The 16244-nt window shown below is 42.8% G+C and overlaps 1 protein-coding gene and 1 long non-coding RNA gene across 40 annotated transcripts in view; one reads left to right on the top strand and one right to left on the bottom strand.

The window, feature by feature from the left end:
* LOC147342530 (uncharacterized) overlaps positions 1 to 13090 on the bottom strand; it is a 124029-nt gene extending 110939 nt beyond the window's left edge. For 5 of the 6 annotated variants that reach the window (XR_015157890.1, XR_015157892.1, XR_015157893.1 and 2 more), the window contains exon 1: positions 12931 to 13090. This is a non-coding gene — a long non-coding RNA (uncharacterized LOC147342530). Of the gene's footprint in view, positions 1 to 12091; positions 12252 to 12930 lie in introns of all 6 variants that reach the window. The other variant, XR_015157891.1, reaches the window with a different exon arrangement.
* Positions 1 to 16244, top strand: part of DLG2 (discs large MAGUK scaffold protein 2) — a 2335250-nt gene that overhangs the window by 1970323 nt on the left and 348683 nt on the right. The window lies entirely within an intron of this gene.

Here is a 16244-nt window from a genome sequence, read left to right as displayed (position 1 = left end):
CTTCTCATCACGCCCTTTTCTAGTTTGTTTTCTTTTCATTACTAGTCACTGCAGTTGGCCACCAAATTTTTTGGTAAGCTGATTAATAATGCTTTTTTTTTTCTTTAGAGGAATAGGAGTCTTAAGGCCTCCTCAGTGGGAAAGAGATTTATCCTGCACATGTAATTGAAATCAACCTCCATAATAGTCTGTGAGGAAGGGAATTTGTGCCACATCCTAGAAATACATGAGGAATAAGACAATGGCTGGGATTGTCCTTGTGAGGCTTGGAGTCTAAGTTAGTAACATTTACTCATAAAAAGGTAATATTAATGGACAAAGAGTGCAAATTATTTAACACTGTGTCATTTGGTGTATTTTTAAAAATAACTTTATATGGAGATAAATATATGTGCTTTTGTCCTTATATACAGTCAACCCTTGAACAACATGGGTTTGAACTACCTGTGTGTGTGTGTGTGTGTGTGTGTATTAGTTGATCAGTTGTGTCCAACTCTTTATGACCCCCATGGACTGTAGCCCTCCAGGCTCCTCTGTCTATGGGATTCTCCAGGCAAGAATACTGGAGTGGGTAGCCATTCCCTTCTCCAGGGAAGCTTCCCGAGCAGGGATTGAACCTGCATCTCCTGCATTGGCAGGCAGATTCTTTACCACTAGCACCACCTGAACTACCTGGGTCCACTTATATATAATTTTTTTCCAATAAATATAGTATATGCCATCATTTAGAGGCACCAGGTAGTATTCTAGGCGTCAGGAATATAGCTGGGGATATTTTTGTATGTGTGGGAAAATGTATAGAAGTCATATTTATTATCAGTAGTTACCTGAAAGTTAGATTAGAAAGGAAACATTCAATTTATTTGTCATTCTTCTGTATTGTTTTCATTATTTGAAATGTCTGAATTATTTCTATGTCTTAAAAGATAATAATAAAACATTAAAGGAGGATGAAAATTAAAATAACACATAAGAACAGCAAGTAAATTGAATATCTTCTTCTTTTTCCTTAGATAATCTTTCTACAGGTAGTCATTAAATTACCAGCTAATGATTCTAGGGGAAAAAAAGAGGGTTAGAAAATTACCATTTTCCAACCCTCAATAAAATAATTGTTTCAGACAAGCATAGTAGATGCTGAAAAAAATTGAGATAGAAGTTTACGGGAAAGAGGATATTCACATGGTTTCAACCAATCACAGATTTGTGTTTACAAAGACATTGCTTTAGAATGGAGAGATCTGGTGGTCCTCAACCAAATAGCCAAACTTTATCACCAATAGTGAGACGATCTCACATTTTGGTCCTCAGAATGTGATACTGAGTAAACAATATTACTCAAGATTTTGTGAAAAAAGTTTGACCTGATATTGATCTGAAAGAAACAGACAAATTCAGAATGTGGAGCAGTCTATAAGCATCTGGCCTGAACTGTTAGGAAAAAAGAAAGCAATAAAGGAATGGCAGGGAAGGGAGAAGGGAAGAATAAAGGGGGAAAGGCAATGTCATTAAAGAAAAAAGAAGGTACTGTTTTCGAATAATAATTACTGAAGGTACAGTAACAATCAAATACAATGAGTAAATCTTGCTTCGATCCTCCTTGATTGAAGAGGGGAAAAAAAACTATAGAAGACATTTTGAGGACAATTAAGGAAATTTGTAGGTACAGTATATTGGATCAAGTGTAATAATGGTTATATGGCAAATATCTTTACACTGAGGCGATACCTTGCTGGTATGTTAGGTTGGAAGTGGCCCAATGTCTGCTACATGTTTCAAATGGTTCAGAATAAAAAAGTGTGTTTGTGTAAGTGCCTCCTCTCTCTTCTGAGATAGATGGGGAGATAACAACCGAGAGAAAGACAGGTGGGCAGAGAAAGTGGGAGTGGGAGAGAGTAAACATGCCAAAATATAGCAGCTGTTAAAACTTGATGAAAAATATGGATTTTCACTGTACTGTTCTTTCAATTTTTCTGTAGTTTGAATTTTTCAAAATAGTTGGGAGGGGGTTTGTGGCAAAATAGTCCAGATCAAAAGTTGGGGCTAGAGTAGTAAATTAGAAGAGAAAGAACAAAAACTCAAAGATATTTTGAAAGGAAAATAGATTAATAAATATCATTTCTCAACCAAAGTGGTAAAAAAACAGTTCAATTTTCCTCATTTGTGTCTCTGCAGATCTCTTTCTGATTTGACTGATGAAACAATTGAAAAGAGGATGTAAGAGTCCTTGACACAGTTTGCCTGAACTTGAAAAAACTGTTTCTGGGTGCTCTTAGACCATGAGATGATGAACTTATTTTTAGGTGATGAATAAGTAAGATAAACGCTGAGATGTAATCATGGACAACAGTCATCTGATACAAGATACACATGAGCCCAAACACAAAAGGGTATCATTATCCTGAGGAGCTAGAGTGAAACAAACGTCAAGGGACTCCTGCATTCAGTAGCCGGAGTTTGAGTTTTGCATTAATAGAGTTTGACCAAGATAATTCCATTAGCACCTCATTCCTACACAAGCCTTTCGGATGCTTTAGAAATGGACCATTTGACGTGTGTGTCTCTCAAGACAGTTTTTCCTTCCTTTAAACTGATTTTAATGCTTATTAAGGAGGTCAACCAACGGTGGGGGGGTTGGGAGGGAGAAAACCAAGACTCTCTTTCACATCCTCTATAATCTCATTAAAGTTCATTTGGAATTAGCATATTTACATGAAAAATGGTGCTGATCCAGTATTTCTTGTGGCAGGTGCTATTGCATTTTTGGAGGAAGAGCTTCTCACTGTGTATGACTGTGCTATAGTTTGCAGGACTTAACATGCCTGAGCTTCGCATGGTTAACGCTGACTCCAAACTCTAACATTTTAAGAACAAAAAATACCTACCTCTCCCCAACATTTCCATACCCAGTTGAGAATTTCTGGTAGATTCTAGTTTACTGAGGGCACAACCATTGCTTTTTTTTAACCAATGCATCCCCCAAACTTAGTACAATGAAGGCACACTCAGCAAATATCTATTGAATAGATTCATATAATGTTTGAAAATTTGATTACTCAAATTTACTCAGTTTTCCTATAAACACTACTGTATTTTTAATCTGCCTTGGTAGCCCTTTTTTGTTTTTTATTGTCAAAGTAACACAAACCTCAAATTCAATAGTTAAAACTTTTTCAATAACTTTAAAGTTAATCTTATAATATATGCTCACTCAAAAATCATTCAGATTCTACTAAAGACTATAAAGTAAACTGCAATCCCGTCTCTCTTCTTCAGCATTTCTCCCCCATTGATCCTCAAAAACTTAGCCCTTTGATATTTTCCATTAGCATTTGATTGTATAATTTTCACGCCTTCCCTATAAGATCATAGATCATTTTCTTCCTAAGAATAGGGTTATATACACACACACAGTTTTGTACCTTTCTTTTTAACTTAGTTAGGTATCATGGGTATTTTTCAGTATCAGAATATTAGACACATGTCATTGCTTTTAATGACTGTAGTATTCCATTGCATGGATATTTCATAGCTTGTTTAATCAATTCCCTTTCAGTGGTGTTTTTAACACTACATTTAATGAGAGTTTAATATCAGAAACTCAGAAAACTAAGGGTTTTTTTTTTTGATAATTGAATATTTACAATCAGTACACTGATTTCAAAGGTGAGTACATGCTGAACATGTAGGTTGCTTTTATGACCACCATCCATCAGAGAAAGGCCTCCGTTTCCAATCTGATCATAAGCTAAGGGAGTCTGTCAGCCTGGAATCGCACACACACCCATCCCAGAATGGAAAGCTTAGAGGGTGAAGGGAGAAGCAGATCTTTGAGGGCAGGAATTTAGCCTCCTGCCCCAGACCTTGACCCTTTGCCTGAACAATTTTGGCCGTTAGGTGATGTGGAGTTGAGTGATCCTTCAGCAACAGTGTCTTCAAAGACATTGAGAGGGGGGTGGGGACTTCAAGGACACTTCCATCATGATACCTGCAGCCCAGCATGGTGCTGAGAGATGCTAGTACTGACAGAGACCACGCACAAAGTGCAGTGTGGTGGACAGAGCCCTGGATTGAAAAGAACGGGTCAGCTGCGCGCTGTATGGGTCACTGTTCTCATGCTCATGTGTTCCTTTCCAAAGTATATCTTTTTTTCCCCCAGTGGAAGTGCCTTTTTTTGTGACTGTTTTGGGTCTTTGCTGCTGCATGGGCTTTCTCTAGTTGCAGCAAGCGGGGGCTACTCTGCAGTTGCAGTGCACTGGCTTCTCATTGCCGTGGCCTCTCGTTGCAGAGCACAGGCTCTAGACCACAGGCCCAGTAGTTGTGGTGCCCAGGCTTGGTTACTGCACAGCATGCAGGATCTTCCCGGACTGGGGATCAACCCATGTCTCCTGCATTGGCAGGAGGATTCTTTACCACTCAGCCACCAGGTAAGCCCCACAAAGTACATCTTCAAGGAAGTTCCCAAGCCACTGTTCCAAGTCCTACTTGGTGATAGAGCCCCAAAGGGCCAGAAAGTTTGTAAATCAGCAAAATCAGAGCACGAGTGGAGACTAAAATCAAATTTAGTACAAATAGAGAGCCAGGAGAGTGCACGGCAGAACAAAGAGCTACACCTTCGTGAGAGATGCCCACATCTGACTGATCATCTGTCATTAGACAGGTTCTTAAACATTCTTGGGCCTCACCCTCAGAGATTCTGATTCAGTGTATCCAGTTTATTCAGCCATTTTCCCCCTCAGAATGACAAATTCTTTCTGAAAAGGACTCTTAACTGTAACCTGGCTCATAGTAAGTATGCTATAAGTGGTTGTCAAATAAATTTTAATGGTTTAAATAAAAACGATGTGCTGTAATAATTATAATCATTCTTTTAAGTCAAGAAACATCATTAGGTATCTAGATAGTGCCCCAGGTATTAGAGGTAGGGATATAAAAGAGACAAGGTCCGTACTCACAGGAAGCTTTTCTTGGAGCACGTGAGATAACAAGAAGCAAAATATCAGGTGGGCCTAAGTACTGTAAGAAATTAAAACAAGATAGGCCAGAAGCCTACTTAATTGGGGGTAGTCAGCAAAGGGCTCTCTGTGGAACTGGGCTTCAAGCTGAGAATTGTGAAAATGAGGGATCAAATGGGAGAAATGCTGGGGAAGAGGACCACAGTCAGAAAGACAGCTGATATGGGGGCCCCAAGGCTGGAGGGAACTTGGATTTAGGTGAAACAGAATGAAGGCCCTTGTGCCTGTGGAATAGAGAAGGAGGCAAAGAGTGCAATGAGATGGAATCAGAAGGATGAGTGGAGGTCATGGTTGGGTGTTGGAATTTTATTCAAAGTACAACAAGAAAACCGGGCTTCCCAGGTGGCGCTGGTGGTAAAGAACCCGCCTGCCAATGCAGGAGACGTAAGAGACCTGGGTTCAATCCCTGGGTAAGGAAGATCCCCTGGAGGAGGGTATGGCAACCCACTCCAGTCTTCTTGCCTGGAGAATCCTATGGACAGAGGAGCCTGGTGGGCTGTGTACGGTCCACAGGGTCGCAAAGAGTGGGTCATGACTGAAACGACTTAGCACTCACATGCAACAAGAAACCAATGGGAGAAAAAAAATAGCTGGAAAGAGGCATGATCAGAAATACATTTTGAAAAGATCATTGTGGCTGTTAGGTTGAAAACGGATAGAGAACAGTGGGAGAGAGAGAGTGAAAGCAGAGTCCAGCCCGGAGACTACTGCAGATGCCCAGGGAGAAGTGGCAGCTTGGCCAAGCAGGTAGGGCTGGAGTTGGGTAAAAGTGGATGGAATTAAAATGCTGCTTAAAGCTAAAAATAGACATGCTGATGACCATATGGGGGAGATGGGAGGGAGAGAGAATTAAGGTTGGTTGGCGTGTAGGTTCTTGGTTGAATGGTTTGAGTGGTGGATGGTGGTATTACTGTTTACTGAAAGTGGAGAAATCCCCCAGAAACAGGTTTTGAGGAAAAAATTAAGAGTTTGATTTTGAACATGGTGCCTTTGAAAAATCTTGGACATTCAACTGGAGGTGTCAAGTAAGCAAATAAATGTAAGTCTAGACTTAAAGGAAAAGTCAGAGCTAGAGTTACATTTTTGCTTACATATTCTTATAAAGATAGTCACTTTGTTACTCCAAGCATATGAACCCTAAAACTTATTGTGTTTTGCCCTAGAGTAAGTTGGGTTTGGATGGTCAAATTATACCTTATCATTTTCAGTTAAAGACTCCAAAATGATCAGTCCTCTACAAATGCCCTGGTAAACCAAAACATTTTTAAAGGTTTCTTTTTTTTTTTTTTTTTTTAATGTATGCCTACTTGCATCAGCAAACCAAATTTTAAAAGGATGTTAATTTTAATTGCTAAGGCATGTAAATATTCAGTATCAATTTTTCATTTTGCCTCTTCTCCAGGAGGAATCTGGTCTTGAGCTTTTATGCAGCAGCTGTCAGAAATGTTATCACTGGCAACCAAGTGCAACAGCCTCCAGGAGAAGGGAACTTAATTAGAAATTTCCACTTCAAATACAATTTATAGTTCGTTCACTCTGGGATGAGCTGGAGGGTGTTTGAAAAGTTTAATGCTGAGTGAACTGTTTCTCTCAAGCTGTCAACAAAATACATATTAAGCATAGAACATATTTATTAGTCACTAGAAGGGAAATCAGATATTTAGCAGGAGGTTCTCTTTCTAGGTGAAGAAACGGAGTCCCAGAGAGATAAAAGAGACTTCCCGAAGTGAAATAAGCTAACAGTAGGATGAGACAAACACTCAGGTCTTCTAACTCCTAGGACAGTGCTTTCCAGAGTACCAAGCTTCCTCTTTCAATGCCTATAATCTCAGCACTTCTCCTTGGCCTAAGTCTTTGAGATAATTTTATACTAGTCCAGGTTATCCTCTTACTCGGTGAGTATCAGGGGAGGAGGTCAGTAATACTCAATAATTACATATCCTAACTATATATCAGGCACTCCTGTAAGTATTTTACATGTATTAACTATCTGTGGACAGCAGCCCACCAGGCTCCTCTGTCCATGGAATTCTCCGGGCAAGAAGACTGGAGTGGGTTGCCATGCCCTCCTCCAGGGGATCTTCCCCAGAGAACAAACCCACATGTCCTACATCTCCTGCATTGGCAGGCAGGTTCTTTATCACTAGCGCCACCTGGGAAGCCCATTAACTAATCTATCCTATAGCAACGCTGTGAGTACTCTTATTACCCACCTATTGTACAACAGGCAGGTCTAGTCAGATCAGGGTACTGACCTTAGGAATATCAAGAACAAAATGATAACATTATTTTTCTAAGCTTCAGATGGCTATTTCCCAACTCCCTGTAAAACTGTAGCTGTCCAATAGACACAGCAAATTCAACATATCTAAAACAAAATGCACTATCCTCTTGTCCTGGGGTCTTCCCTGGTGGCTCAGATGGTAAAGAATCTGCCTGCAATGCAGGAGACCCATGTTCAATCCCTGGGTCAGGAATATCCTCTGGAGAAGGGAATGGTAACCCACTTCAGTATTCTTGCCTGAAGAATCCCATGGACAGAGGAGGCTGGTGGGCTACAGTCTAAAAGAGTTGAAAAGAGTCAGACACGACTGAGCTACAGACACACAGATTCTCTTGTCCAGACCCACTTTCCACCTTGTGCTCCCATTTTGATTAATGGTATCATCACCCCTCTCTAACCAGCTTTCTCATTTCCCGTTTCTCATCTACTCAGCACTATACACACTATTTAAACTCTACTTCCCACAAGTATTTGAGGAGAGGAGCCATACAGAACCTTCCCCTGTATCCTCTCTCAAGCCTACACTTGTTTCCCACCCTCAATTCCATTCTCATTTTTCTAACTCAGGCCTTCATCATCTACCATGTGTAACACGGCAATCGTCTCCCATCTGGTTATCTTACTTTTGATTACTTAGTTCTCCAACTCCAACTTTTCACTGTTGTCATAGTTGATCTTCCCAAACACAAATCAAATTGTGTTAAATGCCGTTGTAAAACCCTCCCCTGGCCGCTTATTGACAAAATTTCTTAAAGGGCACACAGGCTCACTTCTGCTGGTGCCATTTCCCCTTCTCTCTCATGCCCTGTGCCAACCACCCCAGCCTGCTCACGCTTCAAGAGTCAATGGGATATTTATAGTTTCCTTGCTTCCTTCACAAGTATGTGATAAGGATCACTTAATACACGTAAACACTTTTATTACATTTGTTTGTTTATATCTCACCTTGTTCGGTTAAAAAAAAAAAGTGAGGTGGGAAAACAATTTACTAACTGTAAAATACTTTGAGATGTTATTTTTAATCCATGGAAATCACTGAATTTTGAGCCACAGGGGACCCTAGAAATTGGGGGGTTTGGCACCTTCTATATTCTTCAGTGGCTCGTTAGCTGACCTAAGTTAGTGGCACAGCAAGCAACAGAACACAAATTTCCATCTCACTATATCACATCATTTCAGGAAATTAAAAATAGACATTTTTCCCCCTCTTGAGAAAAGATGGTGCCTTCTATGATTCATTGGTACTATATCTACTCATTTTACTATCCCCATTCTCTCTACATAAAGTAGAAATCACTTGGATTCTGCCCCACTTTCTTTCCTGCTGCCCCCTGCCACGTAGGACCCAGACCCCCAACTGTGAAATAATTTGCTTCAAACAGCCCCCAGTGTTTTGCACCTGACTAACTTTAATTGAAATCCGGTGCCAATTATCTAGCCCTTTCCCACTGGCTCATTCCTTTGTATTTTTTCCCCCACAATTAACACTTAAGTTAAATGTGTAGTTCTTAGCTACTCTTATTCCAAGACAATCTTCTACCAAAATCTATTCTTTGGTTTTATTATTGCTGATAGAAGTCATTGAGAAGTCCGTGTTTAATAGATAATGGATAGTCACCGACCCAATGTTCCAGGTGTTCTGTTGAGTACTTCATTTGCATAACCTTAATCATCCTTACCACAACCCAGCAAAGTAAGGATTAATATCTGAATTGCATGGGGCTCCCCAGGTGGTGCTAGTGGTAAAGAATCTGCCTGCCAATGCAGGAGACATAACAGATGCAGGTTCGATCCCTGGGTGGGGAAGATCCCCTGGAGGAAGGCATGGCAACCCACTCCAGTATTCTTGCCTGGAGAATCCTATGGGCAGAGGAGCCTAGCGGGCTACAGTCCATAGGGTTGAGAAGAATTGGACACAACTGAGGTGATTTAGCATGCGCACCATGCATCTTAGTTGCATATGAGGGAACTGAAGCTCAAAGGGATTAAGTAATTTACCCAAGTTCATAGAAATGGTAAATCACGGGACCAAGATTGGAATGTGTCCTTCTTCCCAGGACTGCTTTCAGAGCAGGTGGACAACAGGAGTTGGGATGGAAAACTTCAGCAGCCACGAGCAGTGATGCCTTCTGAGAGGCATCTGCAAAGGGATTAGTTCAACCTGGAGACCCTTTGTGGGGCAGGCAATGCACATACATCTGGAATATTGTCTGTATTCTCTCTAGCTGTAAGCACTCCGGGGGGCGGGGGGGTGGGGTGGGGCAGGAGTGATGGTGAAATAACATTCCTCAATTCTAAGCTGAGGAATGGCTTCCCATTGCAGTCAAGATAAACTGTAAATTCACGTAATGTATCATGGTTAGGAATGCTGACCCTTAAACTGGATTGCCTGGGGTTTAATTCCTGGCTTTACCATTCAGTAGCAGTGAAACCTTGGGCAAGTATTGAATCTGCCTTTGCCCCAGTGTCTTCTGTTACAGTGGTCCCCAATCTTTTTGGCACAGGGGACAGGCTTCCTGGAAGGCAGTCTTTCCACAGAAGGTTGGAGGGTGATATGAGAGTTGGAGAGCTGCAGTCTAACCCCTCCACTCACCTCCTGCTGTGCAACCCGGTTCCTCACAGGGGGTTACTGGCCCCCACTCTATTAAATCGGCACTTACGTGTTCTTAGGCTCCCCTGGTGGCTCAGACAGTAAAGAATCTGCCTGCAACAGGTTGGAAAGATCCCCTAGAGAAAGGAATGAAGGGCAACCCACTCCAGTATTCTTGTCTGGAGAATTCCATGGACAGAGGAACCTGGAGGGCTACAGTTCATGGGGTTGCAAAGAGTTGGACATGACTAAGTGACTAACACTTCACTTTCTTATGTGTTCTTACTTCATAGAGCTCTTATAAGGGTTAAGAAAATCGAAATATAGGAAATGCTTAGGACAGTGCCTGCCACAGAGCAAGTATATATGCATGACTTATCACCACTACCATCTTTTTTTTTTTTTTTTTTTTTGCCTCATTGCACTGCATGCTCCTCAACTGGGAATCAAATCCATGCTCCCTGCAGTAGAAGCACAGAGCCCTAACCACTGGACCACCGGCCACTACCATCATCTTCCTCTTTATCATCATCACCACCCTCACTTGGGCTTCCCTGGTGGCTCAGACAATAAAGAATCCGCCTGCGATGCAGGAGACCTGGGTTAGATCTCTGGGTGGGGAAGATCCCCTGGAGAAGGAAATGGCAACCCACTCCTGTATTCTTGCCTGGGAAATCCCATGGACAGAGGAGCCTGGTGGGCTACATGGGGTCTTAAAAGAGTCAGAATGACTTAGCAACTAAACAACAACATCCCCTTCATGTATTCCACCTCTCCTCTCTGCCCTTTAGTAACAACTACTTTCTTTGCCTCAAATGTGCCAGCCGCTCTCACCTCCAGACCTTCGCATGTGTCTCCCTGTCTGGAACACTCTTGCCACTCCTCTGCCCACACCTCTCTCCACAGTCCTCCGTGGACACCCCAACCCATCTTCACCCGGATAACTCATTCAGATCTCATTCTTGATGTCACTTCCTCCAGAAAACCTTTATATGCCTCCTCATACCTCAGCAGGGCCCCTCCTCTGGGTCCCAGAGCATTCTGACTTGATCCTATCCTAGCACGTAACCACTCGGTGCTTAATTGTCTTTACCTGCCACTGCCCTCCCCCGAGTGGGAGACTGCTTGACGATGGCTATGTGTTATTCTAGTTCAGCCCTTCCCTTAGGTGGGAAAAGGAAATGACAAAGTGGATATTTTAAAGAAATGGATGTTTTATCAGCACTGTGTTTAGCTGTAGATACTACACAGGGGCTTTCCCCAACCGAAGGATCAAACTCACATCCCTTGCATCTCCTGAACTGGCAGGCAGTTTCTCTCCCGTTAGTGCCACCTGAGAAGCCCAGCGATAGCTACTACACCAGGTGTGCATTAAAGTAATAGAGTAAAAGCTTCCATTTTGCCACAGTTGACCTCACCTGCACTCAGCTGCGTCTTGGATGAGGCATTAAATCACAATAAGATGCTAGAAATAATACTCATAAGAGCCATCTCAAAGTGGCACAGACTAGAAAAAGAGAATTCCCTGTCACTGGGGGTATGCAAGCAGAAACAAATGGCCACTTGGTGAGAATGATAGGAAGGGAAGTAGAAGGGAATGAGGTCACTTAACCTAGAAAAGGAAAAACCATCTTCAAATATGAGAAAGAGGACCATGGAAAAGAAGCAATCACAGAAAAAGCAAAATGTTTGGTGAGCCTTCAGAAGGCAGAGGCTACCCACTCCAGTATTCTGGCCTGGAGAATTCACGGACTGTAGAGTCCATAGGGTCACAAAGAGTTGGACACAACCAAACGACTTTCACTTCTCAGTTTTTTTTTTTTCCCCTAGAGGTTAGAACAAAAACCAGAAAGTGAAACATACCAGCAAGATTATTTAGATTCAACACAAAGAACTTTTTTTTTTTGCTCACTACATCTGACCCCAAATGGATTTTCCTGAAAGATAGTGAGTTCATCGGGTGATGCCAGTGTCAAATCAACTTGGCTGATTATTTGCCTAAGATAATGTAGTGAGAATATGGTATTCACTCACTTGATTATTCAGTCACTCCCCTCTTCAGTTATTACACACCCACAAACTCCGGGAGATAGTGAGGGACAGGGAGGCCTGGCATGCTGCAGTCCATGGGGTCGCAAAGAGTAAGACATGACTTAGCAACAACGTGCTAGAGACTAAAGTTCTAACACAACACGCTCCTACCTTTAGGAGCTCACAAGTAAGCACATTCCTCAAGTCCGTCAGGCGCATCTCTTAGAGGAGAGAGGTGGCAGGGCAGAAAAGTCCCCGAGCTCCGCTCCTCTCACGAGCACACAAAGCCACAACTGTCTGCAGAACAACCGTCAGTGACAAAGACTGGAACCTACGAGAACAGATTTTCTACAACTAAAGACATGACGAAACCACAACCTTAGGGGCAGGAGTGGGGGACTCATAATACAGTCAAATCCCACCACCCCCCAGCATGGGTGACCCACAAACTGGAGAAAAGTCATACTGTTGTTCTCCCACAGGAGTGAGAGCCCCGAACCCCACAGCAGGCTCTCCTGCATGGCGGGGGGCGGGGGGTGCCCTCTGGCATCAGAAGGGCCGAGCCCTCAGAGCATTTGGCTTTTTTATATTTATTTAAGTGGAGGTTAATTACAATATTGTAGTGACTTTCACCATACATCAACTTGAATCAGCCACGGGTGTACATGTGTCCCCCATCCTGAACCCCCCTTCCTCCTCCCTCCCCATCCCATCCCTCTGGGTCATCCCAGTGCACTGGCCCTGAGCACCCTGTCTCACGCATCGAACCTGGACTGACCATCTATTTCACATATGGTAATATACATGTTTCAATGCTATTCTCTCAAATCATCCTGCCCTCACCTTCTCCCACAGCATTTGGCTTTGAAGGCCAGCGGGGCTTAACTGCAGGAGCCCCATAGGACTGGGGAAATAGAGACTCCATCCTCAAAGGGCACACTCAAAATCTCCTGCAACACCAGAACCCAGGGAAAAAACAGTCATTTGATAGGAGCCTGGGTCAGACCTACCTGCTGGTCTTGGAGAGTCTCTCTGAAAAGCAGAAGGGCGGCTCTCCTTGGGGCCAGGGGCTCGTGGCAGCCATACTCGGGAGCGCATCCACCCAGGCATCAGTGCGGCGGAGGTGGGACCAGGTGGGAGCCTCCCTCCAGCTCATTAGTGCCAAGATCCAGCCTTGCCCAACAGCCTGCAGGTGTCCGTGCTGGGGCGCCTCAGGCCAAACAACTTATCTGAGCAAGGACAAGGCCCCACCCATCAGCATGCCTGTGCCTGGAGCTCAGTTGCTAAATTGTGTCTGACTCTTTGCAATCCCATGGACTGTAGCCCACCAGGCTCCTTTGTCCATGGGACTTTCCAGGCAAGAATACTGGAGTGAGTTGCCATTTCCTCCTCCAGGGGACCTTCCCACTCCAGGGACTGAATCTGAGTCTTCTGCATCTCCTGCATTGCAGGGATCAAACCTGAGTCTCCTGCTTTGCAGGCTGATTCTTTACAACCTGAGCCACCAAGGAAGCCCCAGCAACCTATAAGCAGGCACCAGCCCCTCCTGCCCAGGAAGCCTGCACAAACCTGTAGACCAGCTGGGCAGCAGACAGCAAGAAAATACCATCTCACAATGCAAGCCAGATCCTACCTTGGGTCCAGTTGGGCTCTGCCCTGCCCATTAGCAGGCCAGTGCAACCTTCTGGACACACTGGGCCAATACCCAACTGTGTCAGGAAATGGCCATCCTCCCCACCAATGATCCTAAATGAGTGTGAGGATCCCTGGGCCCTGCAGCCAGGCTCCAAGAACTAGCTCTGCCTGCCACAGTGAGTGTGTGTGTATCTGACTCTCTGTGACCCCATGGACTGTAGCCCACCAAGCTCCTCTACTCCATGGAATTTCCCAGGCAAGAATACTGGAGTGGGTTGCCATTGCCTACTCCAGGGGATCTTCCCGACCCAGGGATTGAATCCACATCTCCTGCATTGACAGGCGGATTCTTTACCACTGTACCACCTGGGAAGCCCAAAAGCAACAAGGGAAGCAATGAATAACATACAAAGGACTTCGCACAGGGCTATCAGTGGATTTTTCAGCAGAAACTCTGCTAGCCAGAGGGAGTGGCGTGATGTATTTAAATGTATTTGATGAAAGGGGAAAACCTACAACCAAGAATACTCAGCAAGGCTCTTACTCAGATTTGATGGAGAGATCAAAAGCTCTACAGAGTGAATCTTTAAGGACTCGGAGAAGTCTCCTGGGTCAGGAAGAGATAAAAAAAATTTGTTCTCAGTAGGAAAAAAAGCATGAGCAGGGGTCCAGAAATGCCTGAATCAGAGAAATGAAGAAGGCCAACGTGGTGGGAGAACAATGTGGTTGAATCAGCTTAAAGCTATATGTCATCCATCAGGGGTCCGTGAGGGTCGCGGAAGCTCTTCCCATTTTTAAAATTCTTATTCTGATACCATCCTTTGTATAATACTAAGAAATAAATACCTCAGGAAAACCTTGCATCACTTATTCAGGGACTCCATGGAGCCCCACGCCAGTGGTCTTTGTGGGTGAAATGCAAGTAGTGCTCATCTTTTAAAAACAAAAGAAAAAGTTTGACTCTGAATATGGTCCACATTTGCCTTCACATTATCATCTGAAAAAACAAACAAACAAACAAACAAAACCTACAATTGCTTGAATCAACTAGAAGCATTAAATTTCTATCCATCACCAACATAGTTATGAAAAAGATATCATAACAAATAGAACTTTTTTCTATGATTTAATGACAGTTGTACAGATAAGAAGATGGCAATGTGTGGAATTTTCTAGCTTACATATTTTGCTTCTGTCTTATATGATCTGGTCATTATAAGTGGGACCATACCTAGACAGCATATTAAAAAGCAGGCATCACTTTGCTGACAAAGGTCCATATAGTCAAAGCTATGGTTTTTCCAGTAGTCATGTATGGATGTGAAAGTTGGAGAGTAAAGAAAGCTGAGCACTGAAGAACTTATGCTTTCGAATTGTGGTGCTGGAGAAGACTCTTGAGAGTCCCTTGGACTGCAAGGAGATCAAACCAATCAATCCTAAAGGAAATCATCCCTGAATATTCACTGGAAGGACTGATGCTGAAGCTCAAGCTCCATATAGTCAAAGCTATGGTTTTTCCAGTAGTCATGTATGAATATGAGAGTTGGACCATAAAGAAGGCTGAGCAGCTTCAGCATCAGAATTCACCTTCCAGTTGGAAGGACTGATGTTGAAGCTTCAATATTTTGGCCACCTGATGCAACAAGCCGACTCATTGGAAAAGACCTTGATGTGGGAAAGATTGAGAGCAGGAGAAGGAGCAACAGAAGATGAGATAGTTGGATGGCATCACCAACTCAGTGGACATGAATTTGAGCAAACTCCAGGAGATAGTGACGGACATGGAAGCCTAGCAGGCTGCAGTCCATGGGGCAGCAAAGAGTCAGACAAGACTTAGGGACTGAACAACAATGTCAAAATCAGGTTGTTGGGACTCCTGTAGAGTGAACCAGCCACACCCAGTTATGTGCTTCTGTCTCAGGAAGCTTGAACGTCAAGTTTCAGAACTGGAATCTTATAGGCACAGATCCCCAGAAATGGACAGGTTATTAAAGGAAAACAGTAGGAACTGGTAGTTAAGAGTTCAAGAGTTTTAGGTAGTCTGTTTTAAATCCTTAACCTCTTTCAACTATTTAACTTTGAACAAGTTAGTGCTTCTCTCTGAGCTCTGTTTTATTATTTGTTAAGTTGGAAAAATAATCCCAGCCTCCTGAGAATTAAACAAGATAATATATAAATATCTCATATATATATGAGCTTGCTTGATGCTGTTATCAATGATTATCATTTTAATCTCTATAAAAATGAATGACATCTAATTTCCCAGTCCATGCTTTGAGAAGAGAAAATTAAAATTGGAGTAGGAAAATAGAAATAATAAATATGTGAGGCTGTGTCACACTTGGTATTTTAAAATGTCATACCAATAATGTAAATTGTTTTTGAATGCCTCTGAAAATGTTATTTGAGCAAAGATTACTAATACAAAGTCAAACCTCAGAGACAGAAATAAGAATCAAAGTGACCTTGAAAAGCTTGATGATTGGAGGAAGCATGTTTGCTAAAACCTTGAGGAAAATCCACAGGGACACAGGCAATGTGGTATTGCTAAGGGTAACAGCAGCAGGGTAACAGAGACTAGAGATCTCTTCAAGAAAATTAGAGATACCAAGGGAACATTTCATGCAAAGATGGGCACAATAAAGGATAGAAATGGTATGGACCTAACAGAAGCAGAAGAAATTAAGAA

Source organism: Bos grunniens, chromosome 29 (assembly GCF_055505025.1).
Source record: "Bos grunniens cultivar Pamir isolate PY7600 chromosome 29, Bosgru_T2T1.0, whole genome shotgun sequence".
Taxonomy (NCBI): Eukaryota; Metazoa; Chordata; class Mammalia; order Artiodactyla; family Bovidae; genus Bos; species Bos grunniens.
The sequence above is the reverse complement of the archived record's forward strand: the minus strand, read 5'-3'. Positions and strand labels throughout refer to the sequence as shown.